Here is a 19,794-nt window from a genome sequence, read left to right on the forward strand (position 1 = left end):
GAGCTAGTCAATTCAATGAAAGAAGTAGATGTCTTATAATATTGCTTATTTGGACTCCCAAGATTTCTTTAAATATCTTATCTTAAATAAAATACTTTGTCTTTGGACTCCTGTCGAATCAGTGGGAGGACAGACTGGATTCTTCCCCTTTCTTCCCCCAGTTCTCTCTCTACCCCACTTATCCCACATTGAGCATGGAATCAATTATGTGAGCTTAGGCTTTGTCCCCAAAGCCAGAGTTTTCATTTTGTATTTCCTTAAGTTAGTAGCTGATCAAATTTCTTTCTTGGAGTAGACATGTCCCAAATTATAAGTGACCTGGGGAATTTGAGAGGTACAGAGGTTCTGATTCAGCCATTCCCCAACTGATGCTACTCATTTTCCCATATTTTTGCCACTACAAAAAGAGCCACTACAAACATTTTGTGTATGTGGGTTCTTTCCCCTCTTTTATGATTCCTTGGGATACAGACCCAATAATAGCATGTAAGAAAAAAAAAAAAAAGGAAAATCTAAAATGTCCTACTAACAATACCATGAACTTCACTATAAACTGATGAGACTTAAACATCAGCATACCAATATATAGTAACAATAACAAAGTAAATGAATCCTGTTTAAAGTTTCATTCCTTTCTGGATGGATAGCCTTTATTTTGTGTGTCAGAAATAAATACCTAGGGGCAACCAGGTGATGCAATGGATAGAGTTCATGGAATGAACCCTCCACCCCTGAAGTCAGGAAAACCTGAGCACTAATCAGAATTTAGATGCTTACAAGCTGTTTGACCCTGGACAAATCATTAAACATAATTGCCTTCAAAAAACAAGCACACAAAGAAAATATAAATATATATATGTTTGATTCATATCATACAAGGTGCATATTTTTAATATCCTTTTTTCAGGTAAAGCCTAGACATGTGACAAAACCTAGATTATAAGCAAAATTTTCCCCAGTATGCTGGGGTAAAACTTAGACTAATGTAAGAAAGGAGAGTTGAGAAAATCTTATATCAGAGACCAGACTCTTTTTCTGAACAGAGTCCAAGCTAAATACTGAGGTCCTGAACAGAAGGAGACTTTAGGGAAGATATTAGGTTTATACCCTAGATTCTTTCTCCAACAATCATCATTACACTAGAAGTTCAATATTAAAAATACAAATTTATGGAACAAATATATTATTCACTGAAAGACTTAGATTAGATTAAATTTCTTTAATTAAGCACTCTCCTTGTACATATATTTATTTACAGATTATTCATTAATTATCCTACAGGAAGTACAGGGAACTCAAATACATTTTTATATTTGAGATTGAACTAAATTTTCTATTTTATAACCTTGACACCAGAGGGAGAAAGACACAAGGAAGTAACTCAGCTTTAAATGATTGTGAGGGCATAAGTAAAATTATTTAGTGTAGAAAAACTAGGGCAAAAGGACATCCACAGCCCAAGCTCAAGTGAATTTATGGTTGACAAGATAAATCATGAACCTGCCCTTAGCAGCCATTTCCATGCACAACATGAGGGTAAATGAGGAGAAAAACCTCTCAAAGCCAATATATATTACTTAATGGCCGAACACTCTGGACCTACTAAAACCTCTCTAATGAGAAATTAAAAACTTAAAAGACTGAAGAACTAGGGTGGGGGGAATTTTAATTTATGACTGTGGAAGAAAAGACTGTGTGAGAGAAGGAATGAACTCAAAGACCATGAACTTCGATTGCAACCCTTGAGAAAACTGACAAAAGATTTGCCAGTGATTTCATTTGCTCCTTATGTGTGGTAAAATGAGTTTTTATCATTTGAAGTAGGAGGAATTCAGCTAAACCTAATAGAGTGGAGAATGGAGAAACATTACAGAAGGAAAGTGAAATGTGAATTATTAAGCCAGGTAGCAATTTATGCCCATGCACAGAATACCAAATTCCCTGAAAAAACAAATATGGTGGCCTTACAGAGATAACATATTGTTAGGTTAGTGGTATAGGGAACTCCTTTAAGAGAAAATTTCTTCTACCAGTGCAGTTCAGCACCATATCTATTGCATAGAGTGAATGAGTAAGTGACATCCAAATCTTATGGTCAATATATGTCAGAAAATAGACTTCTTGATCTTTAAGACCATCTCCTTAATTACTATGACACATGATCTCTCTCTGCCTTCTATTTGATTGAAAATTTGCAATTAGATGGGACATTAGGGAACATATGCAAATAAGATAGTATGGGAAAAATTGAGTTTAAGTATGATATAAAGTAACATTTCTTAACAATTAGAGATGTCCAAAAATGAAATGAAGTGGATTGCCAAATACTGGATTCTATAGTACTAGGGACCATTGAACTAATTTTATTAGTGAACTGATCAATTAGATAGTCATCTCCTTTAGGACAAGTAATTTTTTGTGTTTCTTTTGTGGTTCCAGTGCTCAGCACAGTTCCTGGCCCATGATAAGTAAATTAATAGATATTTGGTGATGAATTGATGCTTTTTCATTGGGAATATTGTAGAGAGTATTCTTGGTCATAGGGGTTCTGAGGTCCCCTTAAATTAAAGTATTGTAATATCTAGAGGCCAAATGAAATATTCCATCAAAATTAGGAGATGTTTAATACAATTTTGTCCTATATTCAGTGATCTTGAGCATTTTAATTTGCATAGCATGATTATTCTATTTGACTTCTAAAGTTTTTTTCAGCGCTATAGCTATAATCTTATAATATTTGAGACAATTCAAATATTAACTCTATAGCTTTCTTATTGTTTAAATTCAGATCTCTTTAACCAAAGAAGAATGAAGGGGTGGAGGATTTCTAGCAAATTTAGATCATCTACCAATAGAATTCAGAGCTTTCTAGATAGCTAAGTTGGCAATGTCAGTAAAAATATTAATATGTAATTTAAAAGAGTGACAGGTAAACTGCTTAGTTTAACTTCACATCTTTTTTTTTTTAAATAATCCTTTGACTAAACATATTTACCTTGAGCAAGAAGTAATTAATACCAAATGGGAAGTAAAAAAAATGCAAATTTCATTCATATTACCAGCTTTGAATTTCCTGGGAAAACCAAAGGGCTGGTGGGAAAGTGATTTTATGGGCTAGTAAATATTTTATGTCTATTAACAAGTCTATGTTATAAGAATATGAAACTGATGAAGTAGATTTTGTGAAGGTTAAATTAAGTTAATAATTTTCCATTGAAGATTATAAATGAATATATCTAATAAGTGTGCTTCATTATTTTTTGATTCTATAAATGCTTCTCAAATCTCCAGAAAAACCAAATCTAACAGTGGCAAGATGACATCATTTTTTGTATTCTATGAAGTCAAGAAATCATTAATATATCTGTTACTGGGATTTGAGGGCAGAAGGAAGATGGGCAAAAGGAAACAAAGCTTTATTAAACTTGCACTTTACAATTAATTGACTTGTTCTTTATTACAACCAGCTTTGTGCTATTGCTATTGTATGAAAGTTAAGGAAATTAGGGCAAGTAGAGGCTAAATGATTTTCCGGAGTTTCACAGCTCATATTTGTTTGAAGATAGATTTCAATTCAAGTTTTGCTGACTTCAGACTCAATGCTCTCTACCTGTAACCCTACTTTGTTGTCTCTAAGTAATTAAAAATGTACAAGGTGACTGGAGAGACAGGGGTATAACAGCAATAACTTGGTAGAACCAAGACATTAAAACTGTGACAGAATCAAAGATGAGACAAGGATCAGCTACTTTGTAGCACATATTGAATTGGAGAGGCCAAAGAACAGTTTAGATTTATATCAGAATTCCCCTTGGGACCAGAGGAAATATAATTCAAAGTTATTCATATTTATCTTGAAGAAAAAATCATGACTTCTCAAACAAAGATTGTCTTATTTCTGATCCTTTTTGTTTCACTATCATATCCTGAACTTACCTTAAAAACTAGAACTGCCCAAAAAAGTAGAAGCAGCACAAAAATTCACTTAAGAAAAGATGAGAAGACCTGGAGAGACTTACACAGACTGATGCTGAGTGAAATGAGCAGGACAAGAAGGTCATTATATGCTTGAACAATAATACTATATGATAATCAATTCTGATAGACATGGTTCTCTTCAGCAATGAGATAAACCAAATCAGTTCCATTTGTTCAATAATGAATAGAACCAGTGAAAGAACTCTGGGAAATGAGTGTGAACCAGTATATAGCATTTCCAATCCCTCTATTTTTTATCCACTTGCATTTTTGATTTCCTTCTCATGTTAATTATACATTATTTCAAAGTATGATTCTTCTTGTGTAGCAAAATAATTGTATGGACATGTATACATATATTGTATTTAACTTATACTTTAACATATTTAATATATATTGGCCTATCTGTCATCTGGGGGAGGGGGCAAGGGGAAAGAGGGAAAAAATTGGAACAAATGGTTTTGCAAGGGTCAATGCTGAAAATTTACCCATGCATATATCTTGTAAATAAAAAGCTATAATAAAAAATGAGAATTAAGTAAATGGAAATTAATTAGAAATCAAGAAACAATAAAACAAATATAAAAGGATGAAAAAATAAGAAAAAAATCTCATCAGAGAAACCAACTGATCTAGGAAATAGATCTAGGAGAGAAAATTAACTATTACTGGGCTACATGAAAGCCAGGATCATAGAGTGCAATACAAGCAAAAGTGAGAGCACAAGGGAGAGTAGCAGGGAGAGTTATAGTGAGGGTGAAAGACTTCCTTATTTCTTGACATTATTAAGGTAAAATGTCCTGGTATCTTACATCCACAGAGCAAAAGAGAAATTAAAAGAATCTTTCAAGCACCACCTGAAAGAGATCACAAAATGAAAATCTCCAGGAATATGATAGCCAAATGCTAGAGCCCCTGGGTTAAGGAGACAACATTATAAGTATCAAAATAACAATAGTTCAAATACTGTGGGATCATAGTCAGATTAACACAAGAGTCAGTAGCTTCCATTTTAAAGGGTCAGACATTTTGTAATAGGATATTGTGGAAAACAAAAGACTTAGGGTTATAACAAGGATCAATCTAGCCAGCAATTTTTTTTAAGGCAATTTTAATGAGAGGACTTCCAAATATCCCTGTTGAAAAAACGAAAGTTTAATTGAAAAATGGACCTTCAAAAGGACTCAAATATAATATAAATAGTTAAACATGAAAATAATCAGGAAAGATTCAATAAAAGTTAAATTGTTAAAATTCCTTTATGGGAATATTTCATATAGTGGACATATTTCCATATAGGAATATAAACAGTATATAGATATAGATATAGATATAGACATACACACATAGATATACTTATATAGATTAAAAACTTCTCTGAGCTTTATTATTTTTAGGACATTTAGAAGGAATCTATATAGACAGAGGGTATGAGTATGAGTTAATTATTAGGATGATCCCCCACTCCCCCCAAAAAAAAGAAGGGGTAAGAAATAGAAATGAATTAGGAGAAAGTAGAAGACAATAGGGGAAACTGTCTTATACATAAAAGATACAAAAGAGATTTTACAATGGAGGGGAAGATGGATACTCTGATCTTTACCCAGGAAAGGCTCCTGCTCCCCTACAGCTACAAGCACTAGCAGTCTTCTTGGCTCTGGAACTATGATTAAAGCCTTGCTCTTTTGCAGCTATCCTGATAGTATTTCTTCCTGCCTTGGTACGGTGACCAGGTTCCCTGATGCTTTGTGAAGACAAAATGTGCTCTTCAACTGTGGAGAAATGCGGATTTGTGGAATTTTGACCTAGAATTATGGATTGTAAATGAAGCCATCAATCAGTGCCAGCTATTCCTTATGCCAGTAAACATGTGATCTCTTTTGGTCCAGAAGCCCAACTCCCTTCATGTTTTCTCTTAAATGAGAGTTCTTTAAATAGCTGCTTCCAAGTATCCAACCAACTTTGAAGGTCTGATGTGGTTGCTGGTGCAGCTTGCTTCCAGCTTTACTGTGGTGTTATAAACCTCTCCTGCTAACCTCCTAAACTGTATTATGCTAGGATAACATATTAATTTGATCTTTGGTTGGATCTACCATTCCAGATTTTGATTTGAAGATTTACTTCAAAGTTTCTTAGAGGAAAATATTAGAAGGATTATTTGGGGTCATTGCCTATATTTACCTATATTTACTTCTATTTATTTTCTTTTCTTCTTTTAGTAGAATATAATCTCATATTTTATACACTATTCAAATTGGCACTAACTTTATCTTATTCATTTCCCCTAATCCTTCTGTTTTCCCTTCTATTAATCTTTCCCTTTCTTTTCTCATTTCCCCTACCACTTCCCTATAAGGTGAGACAAGTTTCTCTGTGAAACCAAATATGTCTGATATTCTCTCTTTAAGACAAATCTAATGAGAGTAAGATTAGCACGATGCTCATACTTCTCCCTTCTGTCCCCTCAAATATAATAGGTCTTCTTTGTCTCTTCGTGAGATGTAATTTCCTTTATTTTACTTCTTGATTCTTCTTTTTCTAGTATGGTCCCTTTTCCACCTCCATTTGTTTTTCATATTATCACAATAACATGAAATTATACCCACATTCTCTAAATATGCCCATAATAGAAATATAGTTCTCAAGAATTCTTTCCTTTTTACCTTTTTTATACTTCTCTTGTGTTCTGCAAATGTTTGTTCATTTATCGTCTTTTCATTAGAAATAGGTGAAATTCACCTATGCCATTGCATATCCACCTGCTTTCCTGAAAGATAATACTCATTTTAGCTGAATAGCTTATTCTTGGCTGTAATCCAAGTTCCTTTGTCTTTTGGAATATCATATTCCAAGCCTTTCAATATTTTAAGATGGAAGCTTCTAGGTCCTAGTTAATCCTAATTGTGGCTCCTCAGTATTTAAATTGTGTGTGTGTGTGTGTGTGTGTGTGTGTGTGTGTGTGTGTGTGTGTTATTTTTCTGGCTGATGATAATATATTTTCCTTGGTGTTATAATTCTGAAATTTACCAATGCTATCCCTTGGGGTTTTAATTTTGGGGTCTCCTTCATGAGGTGATCAGTGAATTCTTTTTATTTTTATTTTTTTATTATTATAATAACTTTTTATTGACAGAACCCATGCCAGGTAATTTTTTACAACATTATCCCTTGCACTCACTTCTGTTCCGATTTTTTCCCCTCTCTCCCTCCACCCCCTCACCTAGATGGCAAGCAGTCTTATATATGTTAATTATGTTGCAGTATATCCTAGATACAATATACGTGTGCAAAACCGAATAGTTCTCTTGTTGCACAGGGAGAACTGGATTCAGAAGGTAGAAATAAGGCAGGAAGAAAAACAAAAATGCAAGCAGTTTATATTCATTTCCAAGTGTTCTTTCTTTAGGTGTAGCTGCTTCTGTCCATCATTGATCAATTAAAACTGAGTTAGGTCTCTTTGTCAAAGAAATTCACTTCCATCAGAATGCATCTTCATACAGTATCATTGTTGAATTCTATCATAATCTTCTGGTTCTGCTCATTTCACTTAGCATCAGTTCATGTAAGTCTCTCCAAGCCTCTCTTTATTCATCCTGCTGGTCATTTCTTACAGAACAATAATATTCTATAACATTCATATACCACAATTTACCCAACCATTATCCAATTGATGGGGATCCATTCATTTTCCAGTTTCTAGCCACTACAAACAGGGCTGCCACAAACATTTTGGCACATACAGGTCCCTTTCCCTTCTTTAGTATCGCTTTGGGGTATAAGCCCAGTAATAGCACTGCTGGATCAAAGGGTATGCACAGTTTGATAACTTTTTGGGTATAATTCCAGATTGCTCTCCAGAATGATTGGATTCACTCACACCTCCACCAACAATGCATCAGTGTCCCAGTTTTCACACATCCCCTCCAACATTCATCATTATTTTTTCCTGTCATCTTAGCCAATCTGACAGGTGTGTAGTGGTATCTCAGAGTTGTCTTAATTTGCATTTCTCTGATCAATAGTGATTTGGAACTTTCATATGAGTGGTAATATATTCAATTTCATTGTCTGAAAATTGCCTGTTCATATCCTTTGACCATTTATCAATTGGAGTGATTTCTTATAAATTAGAGTCAATTCTCTATATATTTTGGAAATGAGGCCTTTATCAGAGTCTTTAACTGTGAAGATGTTTTCCCAGTTTGTTGCTTCCCTTCTAATTTTGTTGGCATTAGTTTTGTTTGTACAAAGGCTTTTTTAATTTGATGTAATCAAAAATTTCAATTTTGTGATCAATAATGATCTCTAGTTCATCTTTGGCCACAAATTTCTTCCTTCTCCACAAGTCTGAGAGATTAACTATCCTATGTTCCTCTAATTTATTTATAATCTCGTTCTTTATGGCTAAATCATGGACCCATTTTGATCTTATCTTGGTATATGGTGTTAAGTATGGGTCCATGCCTAATTTCTGTCATACTAACTCTTAACTTTTCCTTTATGAATTTCCATGCTAAACCACTTGGTGCATATATATTTAGTATTGTTATTGCTTCAATATCTATGGTACCCTTTAGAAAGAAGGAATACTTTCCTTCCTTATCTATTTTAATTATATCAATTTTTGTTTTTGCTTGAACTGAGATCAGGATAGCTGCCTCTCCTTTTTTACTTCATTTGCAGCATAATAGATTCTGCTCCAGGCTTTTACTTTTACTCTGTATGTATCACACCACTTTAAATGAGTTTCTTGTAACAATATATTGTAGGATTCTGGCTTTTAATACAGCCTGCATTACACTTCCACTTTATGGAATAGTTTACCCAATTCACATTTATGATTAAAACTACTAATTCTGTGTTACCTGCCATCTTATTTACCCCAAATTATACTTTTCTTTTCCCTTTTTCCCTTGACCTTCTTCCCGGTATTTTATCTATGAGCACCATTTGCCTGTAGTAACCCTCTTTCTTTACAGTCCCACCCTGTTTCTTATACTTTCCTCCTACTATTTCTGTTTTCCATTCTATTAGCTTAGCTCTTCCCTTTCTCCCTTGCCCTTCTCACTGTTCTATAGGGTGAGAGAAATTTCTTTGTGAAATCAAATTCTTTGAACCAAATCTGATGAGAGGAAGATTTACACAATGATCATCCTTACCCCTTCTTTCCCTTAATTATAAGTTTTCTTTGCCTCTTTGTAAGTACAATTTCCCTCATTTTACTTCCACTTTCCTCTTTTTTTTTTTTTTAGTAAAAACTCCTTTCCACTTCTAGTTTCTTTTTTATATTATAACATTAAAATCAAATTCTACATGTACTCTCTATGTATAGCAAAGATACAGTTCTCAGAGATATTTTCCTTTTACCTGTTTATGTTTCTCTTGGTTTCTGTTTTGGAGGTCATTTTTTTTTTTTGTTCAGCTCTGATCTTTTCATCAGAAATAAATGGAATTTGTAATATTCTCTTCTCTAAAACATAATGTTCTCTGAGAGCAGGTTTCTTGGGTGGTTTGTAGAGGCAGCTTTACTTAATAACCTCAAATTCAGCCAAGAGTTAAAGTCCAGATCCTTTATTTTCTCTTTATAAGTATTATCTCCTTCCTTAGACCTGGTTAGTTTTCTTAGATGCCTATCTCTCTCCTTGGTTCTAAGAGCTCTTGCCACTAATCCTTTGTCTCTGTCAGCTTCAGCCTCTCATCCTCCCAAAGCCTCCAGCCAGCACAAAGGTGGAAGTTGGAATGACTCTGACTCCACCTCCAAGAGTGGGCTTGTGGGTATCTGTGTCTGGCCCTGAAAGCTTCTTGCTTATATGCTGTGCATTGAGTATACTCCAAGCATTACATCCTTAGGAAACCATTATTTGTTGTAGGATTAAATCAATGCTAAATTAGATTTAACCATTGTCTCCTCAATTCCACTTAGTACCTTGTTTCAAATTATGGTCCATAACATCTCCTTTCAGGATCAGATCAATCCTACTGAACCATGCTAAATTAGATAATTATTGTCTCTATCAATTTTTCTGTGTAAGTACCTTGTAAGAATCATAACAGGAATTCACCTATTTCATTGAATGTCCATCTTCTTTCCTGAAAGAAAATATTCAGTTTTTCAGGGTATTTTATTCTTGGCTGCATTCCAAGTTCTTTTGCCTTTCAGAATATCAGATTCCAGGCCCTTCTACCCTTAAGGTAGATGCTGTTATGCCATGGGTAATCCCTAGTATGGCTCCTCGAGTTTTTTTTTTTTTTCCTGGCTGCTTGCAATATTTTTTTTTCCTTAATCCAAAGTTCAGAAATTTAGCTATGATATTCCTTGGAGTTTTAATTTTGAGGTCTCTTTCAGGAGGTGTTTGGTAAATCTTTTGAAGGCTATTTTACCTTCTGATTCTATGACATAAGAGCAGTTCTCTTTAATGATTTTCTGAAAAATAATGTCTAGGCTCTTTTTTTCTTCCTGGTTTTTAGGAAGTCCAGTAATCTTTAGATTGTCTCTCCTAATTCTATTTTCAAGGTCAGTTGTTTTCCCAAGTATGTATTTTACATTTTCTCCTATTTTTTTTCTTTTTTCTTTTTCTTTTTTGTTTTTGTTTTGCTTTACTAATTCTTGATGTTTCATTGAGTCATCCATTTCCATTTGTTCATTTCTGATTTTTAGTGAATTATTTTCTTCACTGTTGAATGCTGGAACTCTGGAGAAGTATATTTGAAACAGGTTGTTAACTCAGTGGAATTGATAAGATGATAGTTCTTTAGTATACACACAATTAGTAGTTAGCATGGTGATGCAGTTTCTCTAGTTCACACATACATAGTATGTTGTAATGATATAATCATATGAAGGTATTTAAGGGCTGAGAAGGACTGGAAATGAGATTTTCCATTTCTGACCAAACTTATAGTGGCTGTCCTTTCTCCTTCATTACTCAACAAAGGATTTGAGCTGATACTGAGGTCCTCCAGAATGCTAGCCCAAATATTATATTTTGGCACCCAACATAGATATAAGGACCTACACTCAGCAGTTTGACTGACACAATAATAAGTTCAGTGGAGAAGTCCTGTGACCAAGAATAGGATGAGTAAATTAATCACTTTCATTTTTTCAGCTGAAATGGGCCAAATACTAAGAAAAGAGGCTTCCCCACCCCAAGGGAAGTGTGTGGTATACATAGTTAGGTTAATAAAGAAGCAAGGTTTGTTGTTTTTGAGAGTAGATAGTAGATAATTGAACTCTTAGAAAAAGTAGAGTGAATGTTTCCTTAGAATGTCTCTAAGGAAGAAAAAGTAGAGCCAGATAAGTGGAAATTAGTAGAAGAGCAACTAAATGAATATTACAATGATAATGTCCAGATTCAATTCCTAAAGAAATATCATATATATATATATATATATATATATATATATAGAGAGAGAGAGAGAGAGAGATAGAGAGAGAGAGAGAGAGAGAGAAAGAGAGAGAGAGAGAGAGAGAGAGAGAGAGAGAGAGAGAGAGGGAGAGAGAGAGAGAGAGAGAGAGAGAAGGGGGGGATTATACTGACAAAACAGCTGAAAAAGCATGAAGAATTGGACAAGAAAGGAGTTAAGTACAAGGCTGAAGAAATTAATGAGTGTGATGCTTTTCAATCAGCATCAACTATACAGAAGCTTTGTCTACCCGCTATGACACCATTACAAAAGTCATTAATTAAAGCTAAAAATGAAGGACAGGATACATTTGATTTGACAATAGAAGCATACCTGTGATTGAAGACTTTGACTCTTCTAGTCAAGAAAAAAAAAAAAAAGAAAATATACTCCATTTAATCTAGAAGTTAGCAAAGATATTGTGGTGTTCTCTTCTTTTTTTATAATATATGATTGTTCTCTGTGAACAGGTTTCTTGGGGAGGTTTCTGGAGGCAGCCTTCATTTCAGTTCAGATCAATAATCACCTCAAACACAGCCAGGGATTTAAGTACAGTCTTTTATTGTCTTTTCCAAAATAGTCCAGTTAGTTTTCTTAGAGATCTATCTCCTTCCTTGGTTCTGAGAGCTCTTGCAGCTTGTCTGCCAGCTTCAGCCTCCAGATCTCTCTGAATCTTGGATCTGCCCAACTGCAGATTAGCTTCTCAATCTTTTCAACTGACCTACTTGAGCTTTCTTGGTTCCAAGAGCTCTCGTTGCTAGTCTTTTGCCTCTGCCAGCTTCTGCCTCTAGCTCAACTCTGATTCCTGGCAATCTTCCAAACTGACTGACTGACTGACAGAAGCTTTTTTTATGCTCTTTTACAGATGTAAACTCAAAGGTTGACTCCTCCTCTGAAAGTGGGATTATGGGAGGTGTGAATTCATGAATCTCATACTGAATACTGACTTGTGAATCTCCCAAAAATGTGAACTAATATGTGTGAGCTAATGTGTGAACTCTGAAAGGTGCAAACCCAAGCACACAATCATTGCTTCCATCAATTCCAGTGAGTTATCACCTTGCATCAAATTCTGGCTCATAACAAAATATGAAAAAGTCTTTCACTCTCTTTATTGGTCTACATCATCTTATGTTAAGATGTTACTAGATAATTTGGTTTTTGAATTTTTAGCCCCTAATCATTAGAAATATATAGCAAGGACATATTTAGAACCTGGACAAAACTTGTTGTGGCTTTCTGGGTATAGTGAAATGTGTAGAATACAAGCCTAATGAAATAGACAATCTAGAGTTAACATACCAATCACTTTTGATCAACTAGCAGGTTTAGGTCTTTATGCAGATATTTTAGCATAGATCAATTATCCTATAGCAGCATGTGAGCAAATTGCTGCTGCAGCTATCAAAGCGTGGGGCACCCTCCCAGGAAGACAAGATAAAGGGAAAGCTTTCACAAAAATAGTGCAAGGTCCAAATGAATCCCTTTGCTGATTATTGTGGGTCATCTACAGATGTCATATGAACTATTGGTGAAAATGTAACAACAGAAATTATGATAAGACAACTTGATAAAGAAAATACTAATAAGATCTGTAGAAGAATTATACCATACAAGGATTCTCCTTTAGATGAGGTCATAAAATTCTGTGCCACAGTGGGCATAAATAACTTATAACCCAGGCTACAATGCAGACTTCTCAAGATCTGAAAATGGGAAAGCAGGGTCCCTTTTGGCAAGGGACTTCCCGAGACACTTGCCAATATTTTCAGTGTGGTAAAGTAGGGCATCTGAAAGCTAAATGTTGGCATAGAAGACAGGGTGGGAGAACAAGACTCAAAACCCTATGTCCAAAATGCAACAGAGGCTTCCATTGGGAATCAGAATATAGAATGACTTAGGGAACTGGGAAGAGGGGACCTACTCCAGGGCCCTAGGCAAAACAAACAAACAAACAAAAAACAAAACAAAACAAAGCAGTTACCACTTACAGGATGATGGCAACCAACGTTACACCCAGAGAGTCTTTAGAAGTTCAGTATGCAGACATGTTCTATCAGCCTAGAAGCAATACGATGGGAGAAAGGGCTTACAATTGGGGAGAATAAAATTGTATGCAGCTGGGACAACTGAGATATCCCATGAAGAGGTGAAATCTGTTCCTCTCCCGCCTATGGATCCCTTGCTTCCAGGCACAGTAGGCTTGACCATTTCACCTGAAAATGCTTACAAAACAGTATCCATACACACACTGATGTGGAAAACTGGAGAATGTGTAATTCTCCCAGTCACTAATATAGGTAGACAATGTGTGACGTATTAACCAGGAGAAGTAGTAGCATCAGGTTTACTGATGCAGACTCCTACTAGGCAATTTGGTTATATTTATTCAAATTTTGACTCCCAACAAAAGAATCCATGAATATTCTGGACTGCAGTTGTTACAACTGACCATCCTATGCTCACTATCTATGTAAATGGCATGCCATTGAAAAGGTTGTAGACATAGGTGCAGATCATACAGTCATTAGAGATGTCAATTGGCCCAGTCACTGGCCAAAGATTAAGCCAGACCCCTATATGTCTGGCACAGGAGAATCAATAGCACTGAAGTTAGGGCTATGCATTTGAGATGAATATTTGAAGGTGAAACAGTAGTTTTTACTCCTTTTGTAGTTGAAAAAAATACTCATCAATCTATTGGGAAGAGACATTTTACAACATTTGGAATTACAATTGAGTAATTCTACTTTTTAGGCAGGGCTGCTGTTGAAGGTCTGCTTGCACTCTCACCTGTTCCCATTCAATGGAAAACTGATATATCAGTGTGGGTAGAACAGTGGCTCTTAGCGAGTTGTAAAATTCAAGCCTTATTAGATATAATACAGGAGAACTTGACCAAGTATACTTACAACCTTCTCTAAGTCCTTGGGATTCCCCTGCATTTGTTGTAAGTAAGAAATCTGGAAAATAGAGGATATTGACTGATTTGAGAAAAATAAATGAACAGATGAAAACTATGGGAACTCTGCAGCCTGGACTTCTATCTCCTACTCAATTGCCTAGAGAATAGTTTCGATTACAGACATTAGGGGTTATTTCCATTCTATCCCTCTAGATAAGAAAGATATGAAAAGATTTGCCTTTTCCATGCCCAGTGTTAATTTAGCCGAGCCTTATAAAAGATATGAATGAACAGTTTTGCCACAGGGAATTAAAAATAGTCCTACTATGTTTCAAATGCATGTTGCTACTGCTCTTATTCCAGTAAGAAAAGTATTTCCAAAAGTAATGTTTATATTACATGAATGATATCTTGAGGTGTGTACCTAAAGAGCAAATGTTAGATGCATGTCTACAAAAGACCATAGAAACACTAAGGAATTACAAATTGCATATAGCTCCAGAAAAAAATTCAAAGATATGCTACTTTTCAATATTTAAGATATGAAATATTCCCTAAGGTGCTTACAGTACAAAAACTTTCCTTAAGAACAAAGAAGCTGAACATCTTAAATGACTTTCAGAAACTGATAGAAGATATCCAATGGATAGGTCCACAGTTAGGCTTAACTACCTATCAGTTACAACCATTATATGATATTTTAAGGGGAAAATGCTTTATACTCACCATGTCAACTCACAAAAGATGCTCACAAGAGGCTTTGAGAGAAGGTGAACTGCCTTTATCCAACGTGGCTGAAAGAGTTATTCAAAACCCCCTTGAAATATCAGTTTTTGCCTCAAAAGAGGCACTCACAGCAGTCCTTCATCAAGGAGAAAGTATAATAGAATGGGTGAGCCTCCCAGCACAACCAGAATAAAGCCATATTCCTTACTCAGTGCTTGTTTCTAGAATTTTATTAAAGGCCATTAAGCAAGTAGTACAATTATCTAGGATAAGACCTGGCAAGATATACACCTTTTATACCAATGCACAAATTAATGTATGCTATGAAACCATCCCAATGTGGCAAATTTTATTGGTCATGGCTCCAAATTTTACACACAGGTCTCCATTAAAGATAACCTGACTGCTACATAATTGTCAATGGATTCTTGAAGAAAAGCTTTCTAAAGTTTCTCCTACAGGACCTATCTTTACAGATGCACCCAAATATAACATTGATGCTGTGTACTCTTGTGCCTTAACTATAAAGAGAGTAGTCAGAGCTCCTTTTCAGTCCACTCAACAGAATACATTATATGCAATCTTCTAGCTCTTATTATCCAGAAGAAATAAATATAATATCTGATTCACACTATTCAGTAGGTGTGGTACAAAGAATTGCCACAGCCCAAATAAAATTTGTAGTTTCTAATATATATTAGTTCTTTAAGGAACTTCAAGAGGAAATGAGAAAGCATTCAGGTAAGATTTTTATCTTGCATGTCCACTCTCATAGTGGATTTCCAGGTCCTATTTTTAATAGCAATTCAAAGTCAGATCTCCTTCTAATCATGTTAGCTAATATTCCTTATTTCAGGCAGCCCAAGAATCCCATTCTAAATATCATCACACTGCTCGAGCTTTATGTTTGTAATTTGGGATAATAAAAGAAGGTAGGAGCATAGTAAAAGCCTATACAGCTTGTCTTCCTTTACATGCTCCTATGGTCCCTCCAGGGAAGGACCTTCGTGATTTGAGACCTAATGAAATTTGGCAAATGGATTTGATATTATAAATTTGTTATAAATAAATTATAAACTATAATAATTATTGTAAATATACTATTATTTTAAATTATAGATAATTATAAATTTATCATTTATATGTAAATTATATATAAATTATTACATTATTATAAATCTTTTGGTCATCTGTCTTCTATCCATGTTGTAGTAGACAACCTTTTAGGATTTATTTTTGCAATACCAGCAGCAAAAGAGACAGTCTGAGTGGTCACTGAATTCCTTATACAAGCTTTTGCAAAAATGGATGTTCCACAAGCAATGAAAACAGATAATGGACCTGCATATACTTTCAAATATCTTGCACACTTTTGTGCACAGTATCAGATTTTATACATCATTAGCATACCCTTTAATCTTCAAGGACAGGCAATAGTAAAAAGAAGAAACAGAGACATCAAGAAATCATTTTGCATTTATACTAACTTTTTTAAAGTTGAGATCTGTTTTTAGTGCAAGGGAGATTGTCCAAGCTTCCTCTACAAGCAGAAACAGCTGCCCTGATTGACTTTAGGTGCTGGATGTGTGTGGCAAGGCTTTGTGGAGTTCTGACATTTCAGGGGTTCACTATCTACCTTTTGGTGTTTGTGTTGGATGTTTTATAACTTCTCTGCTGATTTACTGACTTGCAACCAGGCAAAGTAGCCAACACTGCTGTAAAATCCTTCCTGTAGACTCTCTGGCACATGGAACCCATACCACCCTGGGTTTGTGTGCTGCCTGAACTGGCCTCTGTACACAGCCTGCTTGCTCTTGACTCTCTTCCCTCCATACCCGATTGAAACAGACCATTTCCAGAGATCTTCCAAATAATCTTTTGCTCGTAATTTGTTACACTCCCAATATTTGTGCATTCTGACCAGACCTAATTCAGAAGCTGAATTTGCTAATTAGTATGAGGATCATGGGAAGAGTTTAAAAAGAAATATTTGTTCACTCCACCATCTTGGTTCTGTCCCCTCAGAATATAATCTTTTTGAGATTAGAGTATATTTCATATTTGTCTTTTATTCATAGCATCTTATATACTACATGGTATATAATGTTTGTTTAGCTAGATTTTTAGATTGTGTTTTATTCTGGGTATATCTGGGGATGCATTTTATTGTCCTTCTCATTACATCCACCCACCCACTTTTTTTTTTTTTAACAGAATTGGTGATGCTGCTTTATACAACTCATCTCTTGGCAGAATTTGCAATTATCTTGGATATACTCACAAGGACTGACTTCTGAAAGGACAGTTATTCATTAGAATATAAATATATGTATAAACCAACCTCAAAAAATGTCATAATTTTTTACAGCTTATTCTGTAAATTTTCATAATATATAGATCATTCTTCATGGAGGAAGTTCACAGAAAATCTGTGAGGAGCAAAGGAGGTAATGCATATAAAACATATTGTTAAATTAAAACATTGCAGAGACATCAGTTATTGTTATTATCTGTTATTATGCTTATGCCAAGCCCCTAATGCAATTTTTATAGGGTAGAGGTTCTTGTTCTGAAAAACAAAGTATGTAGACATTCTGAGTGCAACGATTTTATGAAATAGATTTAAATTACCATATTCCTGCAACTTGTGGAGGAAAATTCCATTTTTTTCCCTTCAAATTTGATCAAAAGAAAAAAAAAAGACAGAAATGGATTTTTCAAAACAATGGTGTCTGCCTTTTTCTAATTTTCCTAATCATAATGCTGGCTAGAACTTTCTTTTTTTTTTTTTTTCTTTTCTTTTTAATCTGGAAGTATTTACAATCTTTGAGAATATAAACTCTTTTTTTGCTGTGTCTCTGTGTCTCTTTATATCTCTCTGTCTCTGATACTCTGTATCTCTATCTCCCGCCCCCTTTTTCTGTCCCTGTGTCTATCTCTCAGTTTTTCTCTGTGTGACTCTGTCTGTCTCTGTCTCTGTATCTCTCTCTCTCTCTCTTTTTCTCTTGCCTATTATATTCAGTTCTAAACATAGTAAATGTTTTAAAATACATATTTCAAGATTTTATCCATTCTTTCATGGGGGTGCAACATCATGTTTTGACCATAAAATTGAAAATGTATTATGTCGTTGCCACACTGACCATCCATATTTCAGATAACACTCATGTTCATATATAAAATGTCGGAGGACAGGAAACTTTCCCCTTTATTAGGAACAAAAAAAAAAAAACTTTTTATATCTGAAAAGGCTTTGTTTGCTTAAAATTAATATTGAAGCTGGATAAGAGGATAGATCATAGTACTGATGAATCACTGGGAATATGGAAGCAAAGAAATAAAATATCATAGCATGAAAACTCATAAAGATACAATGAAATCTTGGCATGTGGCTGTCTTGAGGTCTACTCTATGCACATATATCATCCACAAAACTCTTAGGAAAAAACTTCTAGCAAGATAGGAAAGCTCTTAGGGAAAAGCACACTATAGATCTGGATAAGTTGTACATTATTGTTCTGCCCTAGGCTAGAAGTATAATCATATTTCTATTATGTGCTTGTTTTCTAAGCCCAAAATACAATCATTTAACTTCAGTTGTTTTTTATTTTTTCTGAGACTGTATGACTGTGTATATATATTTTGCCTATGTATATATATAGACAAATGTATATTATACGTGACTTCATATGTATATACACATGAATAAACATGAATTTGCATGTGCATAACCACATATTTCTTATGCTTCATTTCCAGAAATATAATTGATTTGCTATTTTATTTGTGATATATAGTTCTTTTCCTCCTCAAGTCCATTATTTTTTTCTATGTTTGAATACTTATGAAAATATACAGAATATGTGGTCTAAGAATCAATAGAAGAGCAGAAAAATCCAATGGGATGTCATAAAATTAAATTTAAAACTAGCTTAAATTAGAATAAAGGGAGGAAATCAGCTCTATTCTGTGGACAGGAAACTACCTCTTAAGTTATGAACAGGAAAAAAAAAGATTGAAATTTACAGATGAAAGGCTTTGTTTGTCTAAAATTAAAAGTGAAGTGAATTAGAGGGTAGATTATAGAACTGATTCTTCAAATCTCCATTAAGAAGATAAATTATCCTGTGTTTTCTAACAAAAAGATTTTTATGCATAAGTTTTGTGTATTTACTTGACTAAAACTTCCCCTTTCTCCCCCCCCCCCCAAAAAAAAATGTGTTTCTTCTTCATCTAAAAGAGAGAGTTGAAATCTGAATTGGCTAAATGGGACCTTTTAAATAAATAATATAAATAATTCTGATCAAAATTAACAGTATATTTTAAAGACAATTTTTTCTTTTCCTTAATATTCAGAATATCCTCTTGTTTTTACTTGATATGGTCTCTTAGAGAACCATTTTAGATTTTATAACTATTGTAATTTATTCATACTTTCCCCCCCAAAAAAAATAAGGTGTGATAAAGTTAAGCTTGAATGCAGACTAAAGGTGATATACAATCTATGATTTTATTTTATGCCATAATTCTTGAAATCATTTTACTATGAGAGTGTGTGTGCACACACACACATATGCATTGTTTCAGTTCTATTGTTTAATTAGCTTAGGAAACACAATATGAAAGCTCCTTTTTTTTTTTTTTCCAAATTACTGAGTCATCAGAAATATTAATATGAGATATTTACCTGACAGTGATGGATAAAATAATTTCCCAGGGAACTAATCTAGTAGATATAAAAAAGGAATTTGAAACTACATATTCCTGAATCTCAAATT

The sequence above is a fragment of the Antechinus flavipes genome, chromosome 1 (genome assembly GCF_016432865.1).
Source record: "Antechinus flavipes isolate AdamAnt ecotype Samford, QLD, Australia chromosome 1, AdamAnt_v2, whole genome shotgun sequence".
Classification (NCBI taxonomy): domain Eukaryota; kingdom Metazoa; phylum Chordata; class Mammalia; order Dasyuromorphia; family Dasyuridae; genus Antechinus; species Antechinus flavipes.